Source organism: Triticum urartu, chromosome 3 (genome assembly GCF_003073215.2).
Source record: "Triticum urartu cultivar G1812 chromosome 3, Tu2.1, whole genome shotgun sequence".
NCBI lineage: Eukaryota > Viridiplantae > Streptophyta > Magnoliopsida > Poales > Poaceae > Triticum > Triticum urartu.
In genome coordinates, this window is record NC_053024.1 from 558545495 (window position 1) to 558562604 (window position 17110).

Here is a 17110-nt window from a genome sequence, read left to right on the forward strand (position 1 = left end):
TTTTCCCCTTCGTGCCCTTCTGCTTCGTCTTCCACGCGTCGTCCAGCTTCGGAGCTCCGCTGCCGTCGACGACCTCTGCTCCAACCTTGGCCGCTGCATCACCCTGATTGTACCAGAGCATCGCGGCGACCTTCTGTTTCTTCCTTGGCTCCGGTGAGTTCTTCACCTTTTCCTCCATAGATCCGTTCTAGGGTTTCCAAGTTCTTCAGTGTTCATTGTCTGCTTCGTACTCATATGATAGATCCTAGATGAACCTGTGAACCTTTGCTCTGTGTAGCAGTAGTTCTTAGCATCCGCCTTTACTTATATGCCTCAAGACCATAGATCTACTTGTATCTCTGCCCATTGATTCGGTACTGTTCTTTTTTGAACCTTGAATATTTTCCTTCTTTTCTGAACTTGCTTCAGATCCATCGCTGTAGAGAAATCTTGTGAAATCTGTTTCTGTACACTTATCTATCCGCAATCTCAACTATTTCAATGCTTATATCCGGCGGTTTAACTTTATAGAAAAATTGCCAAACTGGTATATACCATTAGTCCGCTTGTTGAACCGCCTGATGCTGTTGCTTCATAAAACTCCGGTTTAGATAGAGTTGTCTCCGGTTTAACATTGTACACACCAGTGCACTTTAATCAATGCATTCTTGAACCGGAATTACCTATCTTGTAGATTTCATCATGGCCAAGCAAGTATATGAGTGCAACTGGGTTCCTTCTCGCGTCACAGAGACTCAACTGAACAATTTAGTCCTGATCGGCGCTTTAGGCAGCAAAAACACCATCCATTGGAGAGCCCTGGCAAAGAATGCCCTCCCACACCTCAAGAAGGAGAGGTCGTCGTTTTCATAGATCACTTAGCCCAGGGCTTTAAGCCGCCCGGTTCTAAATTTTACTGGGACGTTTTAGCCGATTTTCAACTCCACCCACAAGACACTGGTCCCAACTCTGTTACAAACATGTGTCACTTCCAAGTGCTCTGTGAGGTGTTCTTTCAAGAGGAGCCCACAGTGGAGTTATTTAGAGACTGTTTCCATCTAAACCGCCGTACTGAGTTTTCTGATGGTTCCAATACGGAATTGGGAGGTGTGGCGATTCAGAAAAGGAAAGAGGTCACATACCCTCACGCCAAGCTGCACAGCCACCCCAAAGAGTGGAATCAAACATGGTTCTATTGCAAATACACCTCCCCTGCTGGTGAAAATCCTTTGCCTGCCTTTCGTCCGGAGCGGCTTAGCAATACACACCCCTTTCCGCAAAGGTTGACTGCCAAGGAGAGAAGCAAATACGCTCCTCAACTGTCCAAGCTCAGAGCCTTCATGGCCAATGGTTTAACAGGAGTTGATCTCGCTCGCTGTTGGATATCGTGGAGCATACTGCCCCTTAGTCAGCGCTCTGGTTTGATGTGCGAGTATACTGGCAGTGTTGATGACCCACTGCGACATGCTAACATCCAGCTTACCGACGAAGAAATCACAGAGGCTGTGAATAAAATGCCGAATGAACCGGAACACGTCTGTGCTCGAACCGGCCTGCTCCCCTTCTGTGCCACCAACAAACCGCCAGCTGTAAGAATTTGATTTTTTTATTTTTACTGAACCTGCTATTGATATATCTGGTCATTGTTTAATATCAATGTCTGTTTAAACAGGGTAATGATCCATTTTGGAGCAAGAAACTTCCACAGGAGAAGCCAGAAAAACCAGACAAACCGGAACGACCAACCCGGCCAAAGACTAAAGTCGTGAAACGGCCTGCTCACAAGAAGAAAACCACTGCATCTTCTGATCCGGCCCCTGATGATGATGTGGATAATCCAGACCTTGAGGTAGAGCTTGACTCACTTGGCTTATTTTTCATGCATCTTATTGATGATGATATTTGTCAGGATGATGCCGAAGCCAGCCATGCTGATGCTGCAGAGGTAATTATTCTTTCTTCTGATTCAGAACCTTTGCCTTCACTAAAAATCCGTCAGGCAAACCGGAAAGTTAAATTTTCTCATCCTCTCCCTTACTTGGATCCCAAATTTCTTATGAAGACCCAACAGCACGAAGCTCGCCGCACAACCCGGCACAACGGCCAGGTAGTTACCTCCGCCGGTTTACCGAACAGTCCGGTTCGGAAACGCCGTTCAGAGGCCTCTAATTTGCTTGTCAGTGCTTGTCCTAAAGCAGGCTGTTTTCATCAATCTCTTAATCCATCTGACTCCGATTATCAGGTTACTTCCCACTCATCCTCTGGTGAGTCATCGGCTACTCAGCTGCCACCGCTCAAAACGGTGCTTGGGTAAGCTATACTTATCATAATATTTCCGGTACATCACCTTGGGACATACGCTGTATTTGACTTTGTTATTCCTTTCAGGGCCAAGCCTAGGCGGAGCAAGAAGGCTCGCCTGGATAAAGCGGCCAAGGAGGATGCCGTCCCTGAACCGGGCAAAACACCAGATCTTGAAGCGGCTATTCCTGAAGATATACCCAATGATCCACCGCAGCGAGATGATGATCTTATTGCTGAAGAGAGGCCTATTGATACCTCAAGCCCTGTCAACCAGCCCACATGCCCCATCCGGATTGAGAAATCCACCAATCCATCAAAGCCTACTGATGAGCCAATGGCCCCAGTGCAAACCGGCGATGCCAAGGATGATGAGGTTGTTATTACTGGCATTGGTCACACAGAGCCATGCAATCCCATTGCTTTATCCAGACACACTGGCAAGGAAAAATTTGCTGCCATTGGCAAGGGAAAATGGAATACCGATCTGACAACTTATGCCGCTTTGAACGCCCAAGATCTCCATTCCGGCTATTTGAACCGGCTATACACCAGCCGTGACTATGAAGCTGGTCTGGTTAATATGATGAAAGAGAAATTTGAGGTAACTTCCATGTGCTTTTTCCTGTTTGGATATTTCAATCTTGTTAACTCTCCTAGCCCCCAAGGGCCGGTTTAGAATCTGTATCCAAACCGGGACTTGCTAATATAAATCCCAATGCTTCGGAACTCACTGATGTAGCCCCCAAGGGCCGATTCAACTTAGTATAGTTAAACCGGGACTTGCTAATATAAATCCCAATGCTTCGGAATTCGCTGATGTAGCCCCCAAGGGCTAGTTTAACTTAGTGTAGTTGAACCGGGACTTTAAGTAATTGAGATCGCCGCATCATAATATATTCAAGCAAATAACCATTAGCCCCCAAGTGCCAAGTTGAATACTTGTATTGATCTTGGGACTTTATAATCAAGTGAAATATGAAGATAAAATAGGCATTAGCCCCCAAGCGCCAAGTGCATAACTTGTTATGTGGTTGGTGCTTTAATTGTTGCACTGCTTGCTGAATCATATAATTGTCTGTATATAGGCTAAGCTGAAGACAAAAGAGACCCAAATCGCCGTTCTCCAAGAAAATATGAAGTCCCAACAGACTGAAACCTCAAAAGCAAAAGAGGGGTTGACCAGCGCCTTAAGCGTCATGGAACAGCTTAAGAAGGATTTGAATCTGGAGCGGACGGATTGGGCTACTGAAAAATCCGCTTTAACCAAACGAGCAGAAGACGCCGAGGTTGCACTAAAACCGGTGGTGGACGAACTGACCAGCATAAAGCGACACGCGCATGCCATGACCGCTGCTATCTTTGGTAAGCCAGTTTGATTTCTGAATTGATTCGGCCGTCTTACAGAGCTGCCGGTTTGTTAACCCTTTGTGATATTTCAGGGACACGCATTGGTCACTTGGGGTCAGATGTGCGGAAGAAATTGAAAGTCGCCTACACGTTGATCAAACAACTGTACACTTGTGCATAGCGGATCATCTGTACTGCATCCCACAACAATCCGGCGCCCACTTTGATTTAGGATACTCTGAAGAAACTGTCGGTGCTTCCTGCCCGGGTTGAAGAGCTGAAGAAATCTGCTGCTCGAACCGGTGCGATCAATGCCTTAATCCGGGAAAAAGCTTGGGTGCCGGATTTTGATCCTATTGAAGCGGCTCAGGGCTATCCCAGCTTGAAAGAAGACGGGTCAGAGTTTAGTGAAGCGGATCTGCGAGCAATAAACCGGGAGGTGCGTCCGCTAGCTTGTCAATTGGTTGAAGAAGCAGACTTGTCTCATTATCAAGCCCAATATGACAAGCAAAACAAGCGAGTAGCTGCACCGATTCATGAAGCGGAAAATATTATCCCTCCAATCCGTAAGCATACTTACGCTCCCGATATTGAACCGTCGTTGCTGATCCATGATGAAGCTGTCTTTCGAGCATTAATGGGAATCGACTGGACAACTGTTGATTTCCAGCCGCTGGGTAGATAAACTGAAATTGAAGCGGCGCGGGATGACCCACAACCATCAGGCTAGGCTGGTGACCAAGCTTGAACCGGAAGCCGGTTTAAACTGCTTCTCCTTTCAAAAAACAATGATCTTGTTTTGGGCACCGTGTTGCCTTGTAATAGGCTAGCTGATACTCTTGATCTTAATATGCCTTCGTGCATAACCACTGCAACTTGTGCTTCCTTTGGGTGATGAACTTTCCAAAGTATTTTCTGCAACATAAAAAGTCTTAAAGTGCCACCGCGGTTGTACCGTCAGGCGGAGTATGATGTATGCATATATAAAATCAAAGTATTTGAATTTTAAGCATATGATCAAATCTTTGAGATACATAATACCTGCCATCATTGGGCATGAAGTTGGCTTAGCCAATCTTGAAGCGGAGGTTTCATAAACCCACACTGTTGGAGGAGATAGCAGATCCTGTATATATATAATGCCGGTTTACCATGTAAACCGTGCCGGGTTATAATAAAACACCGTGTTACTCCGTAATAGGATGTTAACAAAAAATCAAACCGAGCAAATAGTCTCTGGATTAAAAATGGACCGTGTTCCATCAATTGACAGTGTGAACCAGTTTAAAATTTTGTCGGTTTAAAAAACGCAACAAAAAGAAAGAAATATCTATCAAAGAAAATTGTGAAGCAAAGGTAATGATAAAACCGTTTGCAAAAAGAGGCTTATTTGGGCCGATCAGATGGCGTTACCATGGTCGGACACGACCAAGCTCCCGATAGGTGTAGCTATGGTTCAAGTCAGCCAGGTCCCCAAATGAAATCGTGGCATTTATGCCGATCAAGAGGCGTGGCAATGGTTCGGGTTCGACCAAGCCCCCAAGTGATTCTGTGGCCTTAGGCCGATGAGGAGGCGTGACTGGTTCAGACGTGACCAAGTCCCCAAGTGATTTGGTGGCTCTCGCCTATCAAGAGGTGTTGCATTGGTTCGGACACGACCAAGCCCCCAAGTGATATAACATGATGCTTTTGAAAAGCTAACTCAAGGGGTAAACCGGAGGCCGCTTTAGAACAACTCCGTGTAACCACACATGATGTAAAAGAACAGATACCCCGCTTTAGCTGAGGTTCCGGTTTATTATCATAATATATAGATCGTCGTAATATGTACATAAGTAGAGCCAATGGCTCAGGTATAGTAAGGCCGAAGATGAGCTATGTTCCACGGCCTGTTGGTCTCCTCCTCTGATGTACGTGAGTCTTTATGCTCTCGAATATCGATCGGATAGTATGACCCGTTGTGCAGATTCTTGCTGGCCACGAAAGGCCCCTCCCAAGGTGGGGATAGCTTATGCATATCAGTTTGATCTTGGATGAGCCGAAGCACCAAATCTCCTTCCTGAAAGGTTCTGGTTCTGACTCGCCGACTGTGATAACGACGAAGATCCTGTTGGTAAATTGCCGATCGGGCGGCTGCTATGTCACGTTCTTCATCCAACAGGTCCAAAGCATCTTGCCATGCTGTCTCATTGCCCGCTTCAACATAAAACGCCACACGAGGTGAGTCATGACGGATATCACTGGGGAGAACTGCCTCCGCTCCATAAACCATGAAGAACGGTGTGTATCCTGTTGATCTGTTGGGTGTAGTATTGATGCTCCATAACACAGATGGTAACTCTTCTACCCAACAACCCGGCGTTCTCTGCAAAGGAACCATAAGCCAGGGCTTGATGCCTCTCAAGATCTCTTGATTAGCCCTTTCTGCTTGACCATTGGACTGTGGGTGTGCCACTGATGAAACGTCAAGCCGGATGTGCTCCCGTTCGCAGAACTCCTTCATGGCACCCTTGGACAAATTGGTACCATTATCTGTGATGATACTGTGTGGAAAGCCAAACCGGAAAATCACTTTTTTGATGAACTGAACCGCCGTGGCCGCATCACACTTGCTAACAGGTTCTGCTTCCACCCACTTTGTAAACTTGTCAACCGCCACCAGGAGGTGGGTCTTCTTATCTTTGGACCTTTTGAAAGGCCCAACCATATCCAGCCCCCAAGTCGCAAACGGCCAAGTAATTGGAATCATTCTCAATTCTTGAGCCGGCACATGAGCACGTCTTGAAAACTTTTGGCAACCGTCACATCGTCTGACCAGATCCTCCGCATCAGCATGAGCAGTTAACCAATAGAAGCCATGGCGAAACGCTTTAGCTACCAAAGATTTTGAACCGGCGTGGTGACCACAATCTCCTTCGTGGATCTCACGAAAAATTCCACAGCCTTCTTTAGGAGACACACAACGTTTGAACGCCCCTGATACACTGCAATGATGCAACTCGCCATTGACAATAGTCATGGACTTGGACCACCGGATTATCTGTCGGGCCAGAGTCTCATCCTCTGGTAACTCGCCCCGGTTCATGTACGCTAGGTAAGGAAGCGTCCAATCCGGAATGACATGAAGAGCTGCCACCAATTGAGCCTCCGGATCAGGAATAGCCAAATCCGCTTCACCAGGGAGCTTGACCAATGGGTTGTGCAGCACATCCAAAAAAACGTTGGGCGGGACCGGTTTGCGCTGAGAGCCCAGCCGGCTTAAAGCGTACGCCGCTTCATTCTTTCGTCGGTCCACGTGGTCCACCTGATAGCCTTTAAAGTGACCTGCAACAATATCCACCTCATGACGATATGCTGCCATGAGTGGGTCCTTGGAGTCCCAAGTGCCAGATACTTGTTGAGCCACGAGGTCCGAGTCACCGAAGCACTTGACTTGACTTAGATTCATCTCCTTAGCCATCCGGAGACCATGGATCAAGTCTTCATACTCAGCTGCATTGTTAGTACAAGGGAACATTAAGCGGAGAACGTAACAAAACTTATCACCTCGTGGGGAAGTTAATACGACTCCAGCCCCCGAGCCTTCCAATTGCCTGGATCCGTCAAAATGGATGGTCCAATATGTGTGATCCGGCTTTTCTTCAGGTGCTTGCAGTTCCGTCCAATCATTGATGAAATCAACAAGTGCTTGAGACTTAACCACCGTCCGAGGCACATACTTCAATCCGTGCGGCTTAAGCTCTATAGCCCACTTGGCAATCCGGCCAGTCGCTTCCCGGTTCTGGATGATATCCCCCAAAGGAGCAGAACTGACCACCGTAATTGGGTGCCCTTGGAAGTATTGCTTAAGCTTCCGGCTTGCCATAAAAACTCCGTACACCAGCTTCTGCCAATGCGGATACCTTTGCTTGGACTCAATGAGTACCTCGCTGATATAATAGACTGGACGTTGAACCGGATGCTCCTTACCTGCCTCCTTTCGCTCCACCACAATAGCCATGCTGACCACACGAGCATTAGCAGCAACATATAGCAGTAACGGCTCCTTGTCAATAGGAGTGGGGAGCACAGGCGGATTGGCCAATTGCCGCTTTAAGTCCTCAAATGCTTTAGCAGCAGCGGAACTCCAGACGAATTGATCCATCTTCTTCAACATCTGATACAAAGGGATTGCCTTCTCCCCAAGGCGGCTGATAAACTGGCTTAACGCGGCAATCCGGCCTGCCAGGCGTTGAACATCATTGATACACTTCGGTTTAGCCAGGGAGGTGATGGCTGTGATCTTCTCCGGATTAGCCTCAATTCCCCTGTTGGACACCAGAAAACCCAATAACTTGCCTGCCGGTACACCAAAGACACACTTGGCCGGATTAAGCATCATCTTGTACGTCCTCAGGTTATCAAAGGTTTCCTTCAAATCGTCAACCAGAGTCTCCTTTTCCCTGGACTTAACCACGATATCATCCACGTAAGCATGTACATTACGGCCAATCTGCTTGTGAAGACAATTTTGTACACACCGTTGATAAGTTTCCTGGGCACTCTTGAACCCAAAGGGCATAGACACATAACAGAAGGCTCCAAAGGGAGTTATGAATGTCGTCTTCTCCTGGTCCTTAACTGCCATTTTGATCTGATGATAGCCAGAATATGCATCCAAAAAACTTAAACGCTCACAACCCGCCGTAGCATCAATAATTTGATCAATACGGGCGAGGGCAAAAGGATCTGCTGGACAATCCTTATTAAGATCTGTGTAATCCACACACATCCGCCAGGTGCCGTTTTTCTTAAGGACCAGCACTTGATTGGCAAGCCACTCAGGGTGAAAAACTTCAACAATAAAGCCAGCTGCTAAGAGCCTGGCTACCTCTTCTCCAATCGCCTTGCGTCTTTCTTCGTTAAACCGGTGGAGGAACTGTTTCACCGGTTTGTATTTAGGGTCCACATTAAGGGTGTGCTCAACGAGTTGCCTCGGTACACCTGGCATGTCAGAGGGCTTCCATGCAAAAATGTCCCGATTCTCACGGATGAACTCGATGAGCGCGCTTTCCTATTTCAGATCCAAGTTGGCACTGATGCTGAACTGCTTGGACGAATCGCCAGGTACGAAGTCAACAAGCTTAGTTTCTGCTGCCGATTTGAACTTCAGGGCCGGATCATGCTCCATAGTTGGCTTCTTTAATGGAGTCATGTCCGCCGGATCAACATTGTCCTTATAATACTTCAGCTCCTCGGTGGCACAAAGCGACTCTGCATAGGCCGCATCTCCTTCCTCGCACTCCAAAGCAATTTTACGGCTTTCGTGAACCGTTATTGTCCCCTTGTGACCCGGCATCTTGAGCTGCAAATACACATAACAGGGCTGTGCCATAAACTTGGCGTCGGCCGGTCGCCCAAACAGGGCGTGATATAGACTTTGGATTTTCACCACTTCAAACGTCCATGTTTCCGAACTGGAATCATGATCATCTCCAAAGGCCACTTCTAGAGCTATCTTACCAACAGGATATATGCTGACTTGCCAGGTACCACACCATGGAACACCGTATTAGACGGTTTGAGATTTTTATCTGTTAGCCCCATACGACGGAAGGTCTCATAGTACAAGATATTAATGCTGCTCCTTCCATCCATGAGCACTTTGGTGAACTTGTAACCTCCCACCTGAGGCGCCACCACCAGAGCCAACTGACCCGGATTATCAACCTGGGGAGGGTGATCCTCTCTGCTCCATATGATTGGCTGTTCAGACCAGCGTAGATAATGGGGCACGGCCGGTTCAACAGAGTTGACTGCCCGCCTCTGAACCTTCCGGTCTCGCTTGTCCAAGCTAGTGGTGAAGACATGGTACTGCCCACTATTCAACTGCTTTGGGTTGCTCTGGTAACCTGACTGTTGCTGCTGCTGGTTGTAACCACCCTGGTTGTTCTGATTATTTTGATTATTATGTCTGCCCGGATTACCATTAAATCCTGAACTGGAATTTCCTCCACCGTAACCCGGCCCGGATGCTGAGCCACCGCCGGAGCCGTGATCATACCGGAAAGCATTAGAATTCTTGAACTCCTGCATAATGAAGCAATCCTTCCAAAGGTGGTTTGCTGGCACCTCCTTCGTCCCATGTCTTGGACAGGGCTGGCTCAATAGATAATTTAGGCGGTCCGGGTTAGGGTTGGGTGCCCCACTGCGATTTGGCGGTTTACCCTTGCGTCGCTGGCCCTTGTCCTGCGCGTTGGTATTAGCCACAAAGTCCATGTTACCATCCGCTTTACGCTTGCCTCCGCCACCATTGCCTGCCAAGTGATGCTGCTGACCTTTGGAGTTGTTGTTCCTCTTTCCCTTCCCTGCCTTGTCCTCATCAGATTCGGGATCCTTTGTACTATCAGAATCAGCATACTTTACCAAAGCAGCCATGAGGGTCCCCATGTCAGTGCAATGGCGCTTCATCCGTCCGAACTTCAGCTTTAGGGGCCCAATCCGGCAGTTGCCTTCTAGGGTTAAGACTGCGGTGTCAGCATTGATGCGGTCTGATGAATGCAACACTTGTGAGACCCGGCGCACCCAATGAGTCGTCGATTCTCCTTCCTCCTGGACATAGGCAGCTAAGTCCACTATCGACATAGGCTGCTTACATGTATCCTTGAAATTACTGATAAACCAGGCTCGTAATTGGGCCCATGAACTGATAGAGTTGGTCGGTAAGGTTTTTAACTAAGTGCGGGCCGTTCCTTCAAGCATCATAGTGAAGTACTTCGCACATGCCGCATCATCCACATCAAGCATCTCCATGGCCATCTCATAGCTCTCCACCCATGTCTCTGGGGGTTGATCCGCCGTGTAATTTGGTACCTTGCGTGGGCCCTTGAAATCCTTGGGCAGGCGCATATTGCGTAAAGCGGGGACAAGGCAAGGCACCCCCAAAGAGCTAGAAGTAACACCGGGTTCGACCAAAATAGTTGGACGAACCGGCGTAAGCTGCCGAGCCTGATACTGTGCGGCTAGCTCGGCCTCCCTGCGCGCTCGGGCCCGGTCCACCACTTCCTGAGCGTTATCAGCACCACCCGCCGGGTTGTTGCCGCGGGGTGCTCCACGTCGTTCATTACTTGATACTGCTGGTTCATCCATACGCCTGCTATAGCTCCGGCTTGGACGAGGGGTCGAGTGGATCCGGTCACGGCTGTACGAGTATGCTTCCTATTGGACCAAAGCTGTCCTAGGAAGCTCTTTGACCGGTCGTGTCTCTACCGCTTGCGGTGAGTCACCTTCAATTGGAATGGCCTCCAGCCGTGCAGCAGCGGCAACGAGATTGTCCATTGGGTTGGAGTAGTGACCCGGAGGTGTTGAAACAGCCTGAGGTATAACAGTGTTTTGACGAGGCGGATTCATCAGACGGGGCTGAACCGGCGCACCGGTCCCCGGAGCTTCCGGCTGGTTTCCCTCCAGCGGATTACTGGTTCCTGCTCCTGGGGTGTTGAAAAGGTCTCTGGCCTCGAAAACCGAAGGCAAACGGGATCGGTACTTCCTCTTCATGACTTCATGCGACGCGTTTTGGTCCAGCATGAGCCTGTAGGCTTGTGCGTCTAAAGCGGCCCGCTCTGCGGTCATCCTGGCACTCTCAGCTGCCAGGTCCGCCTTGGCTTGGGTGATCTGTTCCTTCACCTTTGCAATCTCTGCGTTGTGGACTTCCTGATCTGCTGGATTAGCTTCTGTCATAAGCACAACCAATGCATCAAATAGATCTGATAGAACTTGAGCCGGCGGGCGTGCAGAGCTTCCTGCCCCGGCAGCTGTCGCCGCTACTGAACCGGAGGTTATTGGCGCAGCGGTCGAAGAATGAAGTGCTGCTTGTGTGCCGGCCATGAATATTCCAACTCGGTTGGGTAGATCAGAGGGGTCCGGAATACTGTCGCCATCGGAACAGCCCCCAATCCGGCCATCTTGTAGCTGATATAGAGATTCGGTTTCTCCGGTTGATGACTCGTCGCCGGAATAAACGACGGTCCCGCCGCGATATTCCGATCCATCCTCGTAACATCCTCCATGGATGACTCCCACGAAGGCACGCTTCACAGCCGGTTTAACCCGGGCGGACCGCGCACGCTGAGCCATTTCGACGAGGTCAGTGCAGATGTCCGGCTCAGGGCCCGGTTCACCGATCTTGCTGATAAAAACGTGTATGCCACCAAAGGGGACCCGGTACCCGTACTCAACTGAGCCGGCCTCGGGGCCCCAGCCTGCATCATCAATGTAGAGCTTGCCGTGACGACTCTTAGTCATCCGGCCCACAGCGTAGCCCTCGAGTCCTTCAAAGCGGCCCTCCAAGAACTTGAAACCATCATGCGATAGCCTCAAGGTGGGCGCCAACTATCGTGGTTTTGTCACGGCAGATGTCCTAGAGAAAGGACTTAGTCGTGGAGCCATCGCAAATGGTTAGCTTGAAGGGGTTAAAGCGGACACAGGGACGCAAGAGGGTTTATACTAGTTCGGCCCCTTCGATGAAGGTAAAAGCCTACGTCTAGTTGTGATGGAATTGATGGGGTTTCGATGACTAGGGAGAAAACAAGCTTCGCCTAAGTATCAAGTTGTTGTCTATTCTCCTTGAACCGCCGCCGGGTCGTCCCCTTATATACACGGGTGACGCCCGTCGGTTCACAGAGTCCTAATACCGGCTCATAGATGTGTCCGGTTTGGTCTCTACTTATTCCTAACTTATAATACAAGTTAAATACCAATGCCGGTTTACGGCTACAGGCCTTGAACCGACTATGGGCCTTGAGCTCTCATCTGCCTTCTTGGGCTTTAACATACTCCCTCTGTTCCTTGATATAAGGTGTATAGATTTTTGAGAAAAAGTCCGAAATATAAGGTGTATTGCGTTGCATCACTCGTTTGGATAACTTTTTTAGGGATTTGATTACATTTCCTGATGTTAGGCAAGCTCCTCTATTTTCTCATGTCAATTAGTCAGGTGTAATATCTCCCAAAACTTGTGAAATTTTCCCTCCATGTGCATTCTTTAATTTCCGTGCCAAAAACTATACACCTTATATTTAGGAACGGAGGGAGTAATTAACTACTGATGAAATTAACTACTGATGAAATTGTAAGTAGCGGGTACTTTGATAGCAAGATAGTTTGTAACAAGCAAGTAACTATAATAGTAACAAGTATGCAGCAAGGCAGCCCAATCCTCTTGAGGCAAATGACAGGCCAAAACGGTTTCTTATAACAAGCAAAGCATTCTTGAGGGTACACAAGAATTTCAACTAGTCACTTTCATCATGTTGGTTCAATTTGTGTTCGCTACTTTGATAATTTGATATGTGGGTGGACCGGTGCTTAGGTGTTGTTCTTACTTTAACAAACCTCCTACTTATGATTAACCCTCCCACAAGCATCCGCAACTACGAGAAAAGTATTAAGAATAAATTCTAACCATAGCATTAAACTCTAGGATCCAATCGGTCCCTTACAGAATAGTGCATCAATTGGGGTTTAAGTTTCTGTCACTCTCGCAACCCACCATCTATTTTCTACTCCACAATGCATTCCCTTAGGCCCAAATATGGTGAAGTGTCATGTAGTCGACGTTCACATGACACCACTAAGGGAATCACAACATACATACTATCAAAATATCGAACACATATCAAATTCACATGATTACTTGCAACATGATTTATCCCGTGACCTCAAGAACGAATGTAACTACTCACAAACAACAAACATGCTCATGATCAGAGGGGTATAAATATGCATAATGGATCTGAACATATAATCTTCCACCAAATAAACCATATAGTAATCAACTACAAGATGTAATCAACACTACTAGTCACCCCCTAGAAACAATCTATAGTTCCAGTAACAAGATTGAATACAAGAGATGAACTAGGGTTGGAGATGAGATGGTGCTGGTGAAGATGTTGATGGAGATTGCCCTCCCCAAGATGGAAGAGTTGTTGTTGATGACGATGATGATGATTTCCCCCTCCGGGAGCAAAGTTCCCCCGGCAGAATCGCTCCACCAGAGGGAAAAGGTGCTCATGCCCAAGTTCCACCTCGAGGCAGCGACGCTTCGTACCGAAAGTCCTCTTATTTTTTCTAGGTCAAAACCACTTACATACCAGAAGATGGGCACCGAAGGTGGGCTGAGGAGGCCACAACCCACCAGGGCGCGCCAGGGGGGCCTGGCGCGCCCAGGTGCAACCAAAATATGTGTATACCCATTAGAGGAAGGAAAAGGTCCCATGTAATCAAATCCCCAAACATCAAAAGGCTCAACAACAAGTTAATAATTCATAGGCATTTCTTGATGCTTACCGATATTACCTATTCTTTGACATTCATCACAAGATGAGACAAACTTACGGGCATCCTTGAAGAGAGTAGGCCGATAAAATCCAGATTGCAGTGCCTTGTGAGCAGTTCTATCTCCAGCATGATGCCCTCCATAAGCCTCAGAGTGACATTTCTGTAGGATTTGTCCCTGTTCATGCTCAGGTACACAATGTCTAATAATACCATCTACTCCTTTATAAAGATGTGGGTCATCCCAAAAGTAATGTCTTAAATCATAGAAGAATTTTTTCTTTTGTTGATATGTGAAGCTAGGTGGCAAATATTTAGCAACAATGTAATTAGCATAGTCAGCATACCAAGGAGTACCATTAACAACATTTAATGCAGCTAAATGCTCATTGGGAAAACTATCATCAATAGGAAGTGGGTCATCAAGCACATTTTCAATCCTAGACAAATTATCAGCTACGGGGTTCTCAACTCCTTTTCTATCAATGATATGTAAATCAAATTCTTGTAACAAGAGAACCCAACAATATTTAATAGCAACATGGTTTGTGTGAACAATTACTTTGGAATCAACAATATAAGGTCTAAATTTATCACAAGAAAACACCACTGCTAAGAATTCTTTTTCAGTAGTAGCATAATTCCTTTGAGCATTGTCTAGAGTTTTACTAGCATAATGAATAGCATTAAGTTTCTTATCAACTCTTTGTCCTAGAACAGCACCAACAGCATAATCACTAGCATCACACATAATTTGAAAAGGCAAGTTCCAATCAGGTGGTTGAAGATATTAAGGCTTTCTTGAGTGTTTCAAAGGCTTCTAAACAATCATCAAAAACAAAAGGAACTAGTGAGAGGCCTAGAAATTTTAGAGAAGTCATTAATAAACCTCCTATAGAAACCAGCATGACCTAGGAAACTACGAATACCTTTGTTGTCCTTAGGACATGGCATTTTCTCAATTGCATCAACCTTAGCTTGGTCCAATTCAATACCTCTTTCAGAAATTTTATGACCCAAGACAATGCCTTCATTAACCATAAAGTGGCACTTCTCCCAATTCAAGACAAGATATGTTTGTTTACATCTCTGCAAACCTCGCTCAAGATTGCTTAAACAATCATCAAAAGACTTCCCATAAATAGAAAAGTCATCCATAAAAACCTCAACAATCTTTTCACAATAGTCAGAGAATATAGCAGTCATACATCTTTGAAAGGTAGCAGGTGCATTACATAAACCAAAAGGCATATGTCTATAAGCATAGGTTCCAAATGGACAAGTAAAAGTGGTATTTTCTTGATCAGGTTGAGAAACAGGTATTTTTGAAAAGCCAGAATATCCATCAAGGAAGAAAAAGTGTGTGTGCTTAGATAATCTTTTCAAGCATTTGTTCAATAAAAGGCAAAGGGTAATGATCTTTCTAGTTGCTTTATTTAATTTTCTAAGATCAATTACCATTCTATAGTGTGTAACAATTCTTTGTGGAATGAGTTCATTCTTATCATTAGGATCAACAGTAATACCTCCTTTCTTAGGAACACAATGAATAGGACTTATCCATCTACTATCAACTATAGGATAAATTATACATGCTTCCAGATGTTTTAATATTTCTGTTCTAACCACCTCTTTCATCTTCATATTTAACCAGCATTGATGATCAACAACTGGTTTAGCATCAGGTTCCATATTAATTTTGTGCTGACATAGACTGGGACTAATGCCCTTTAAATCATCAACAGTATATCCAATAGCAGTTCGATGCTTCCTTAGAACTTTCAATAATCTTTCTTCTTCATGTTCTGAAAGGTTAGCACTAATAATAACTGGATATATTTTCTTTTCATCAAGATAAGCATATTTCAAGGTGTCTAGCAATTGTTTTAATTCAAACATAGGATTAGCCTTAGGTTTTTTTGACCATGGACAGTAGGAAAGGCTCCTACTGTATAATTGTATTAATAAATAGCGCACTGTACAAGTGTGAGTATTTACATGATGGAGGGGGATGAGGGCTTGACCACTTTGGGTCAAGAGGGGGAGGCAGATATACAAGAGTAGAGGTCTAGTGTAAAGAGTTTACAAAGTTGAGTACAAATGGCTTATGTACCTCTTTGACCCTGTGTTGAAGGACCTGGAAGTCTTTCTTGAATCTGTCTAGCCAGGATCGGAAGGAGGGGTCTATAGCTCTAAAGTGTTTGATTTTTCTTTCCTTCCAAATACTCCACGCTACCACAGTGATTTTTTCAAACAGCATAGGTGTAGGGTGGATATTTCTCTGCTCTTCAATAGCTTGTAGTCGCCTAGAGAATGGTTCCCAATTTATGTCCAAGGCGCGCCAGCAATGTTTACTGAAGGAGCAGGTGAAGATCATGTGCTCGAATGTTTCTTCAATGTTAAGCCCACAGAGAAGGCAGTTGTGATCGTCGCCTAAGTTGTAGTGACGCCTATTGAGCATATTTCGGGTGTTGAGCCTGTCGTTGAGTAGTAACCAGGAAAAAACTTTCAGCTTCATTGTGCATTTGGATTTCTAGAGCCAACGAAAGACTTGGGGAGATTGAATCTCCCTGAAAAGGAAGTGGTACTAATCCGTGGATTTGAAGGTGGTTTTGCCCCAAACATAGTGCCATACATCCGACGTGGCAGCCATTGGTTGTAGGGAGGATGCTATCAGTTGTATGTTTCTGACCTCATCATGAGCCTGAGAGGTGAGTGGGAGATGAAAGGCCGTTCCAAGTGACATGATCCCCAAGAAATCTCTCACGAAGACATCCTCATTTATTGCATACGAGAAAGCACGTGGGTGCGACTCTGAGAGTAATTGATCCGTCCAAAGATCTTTCCAAAAGAGCACTGTGGTTCCACACACAATGTTGACACGAGAGATCCCGCGAAAATCTGGGGTTAGCTTGAGCACGTCACGCCACCAGAACGACCCAATAGGATCCATGGCATGTGGGATTTTCTGATCATAATAAGCAGCCCAAGTAAGCTGAAGCCAAGGGATGTCCATCTTATTGTAAAATTTATGCAAGAACTTCATGAGGAGGGCCTCATTCTAGATCTTGAGGTTTAGCACGCCGTGACCTCCCTTGTTTTTTGGTTTGCATGCCATGTCCCAAGCAGCCAAAGAGTTGCATTTGTCACCTTGGTCTGTCTTTTT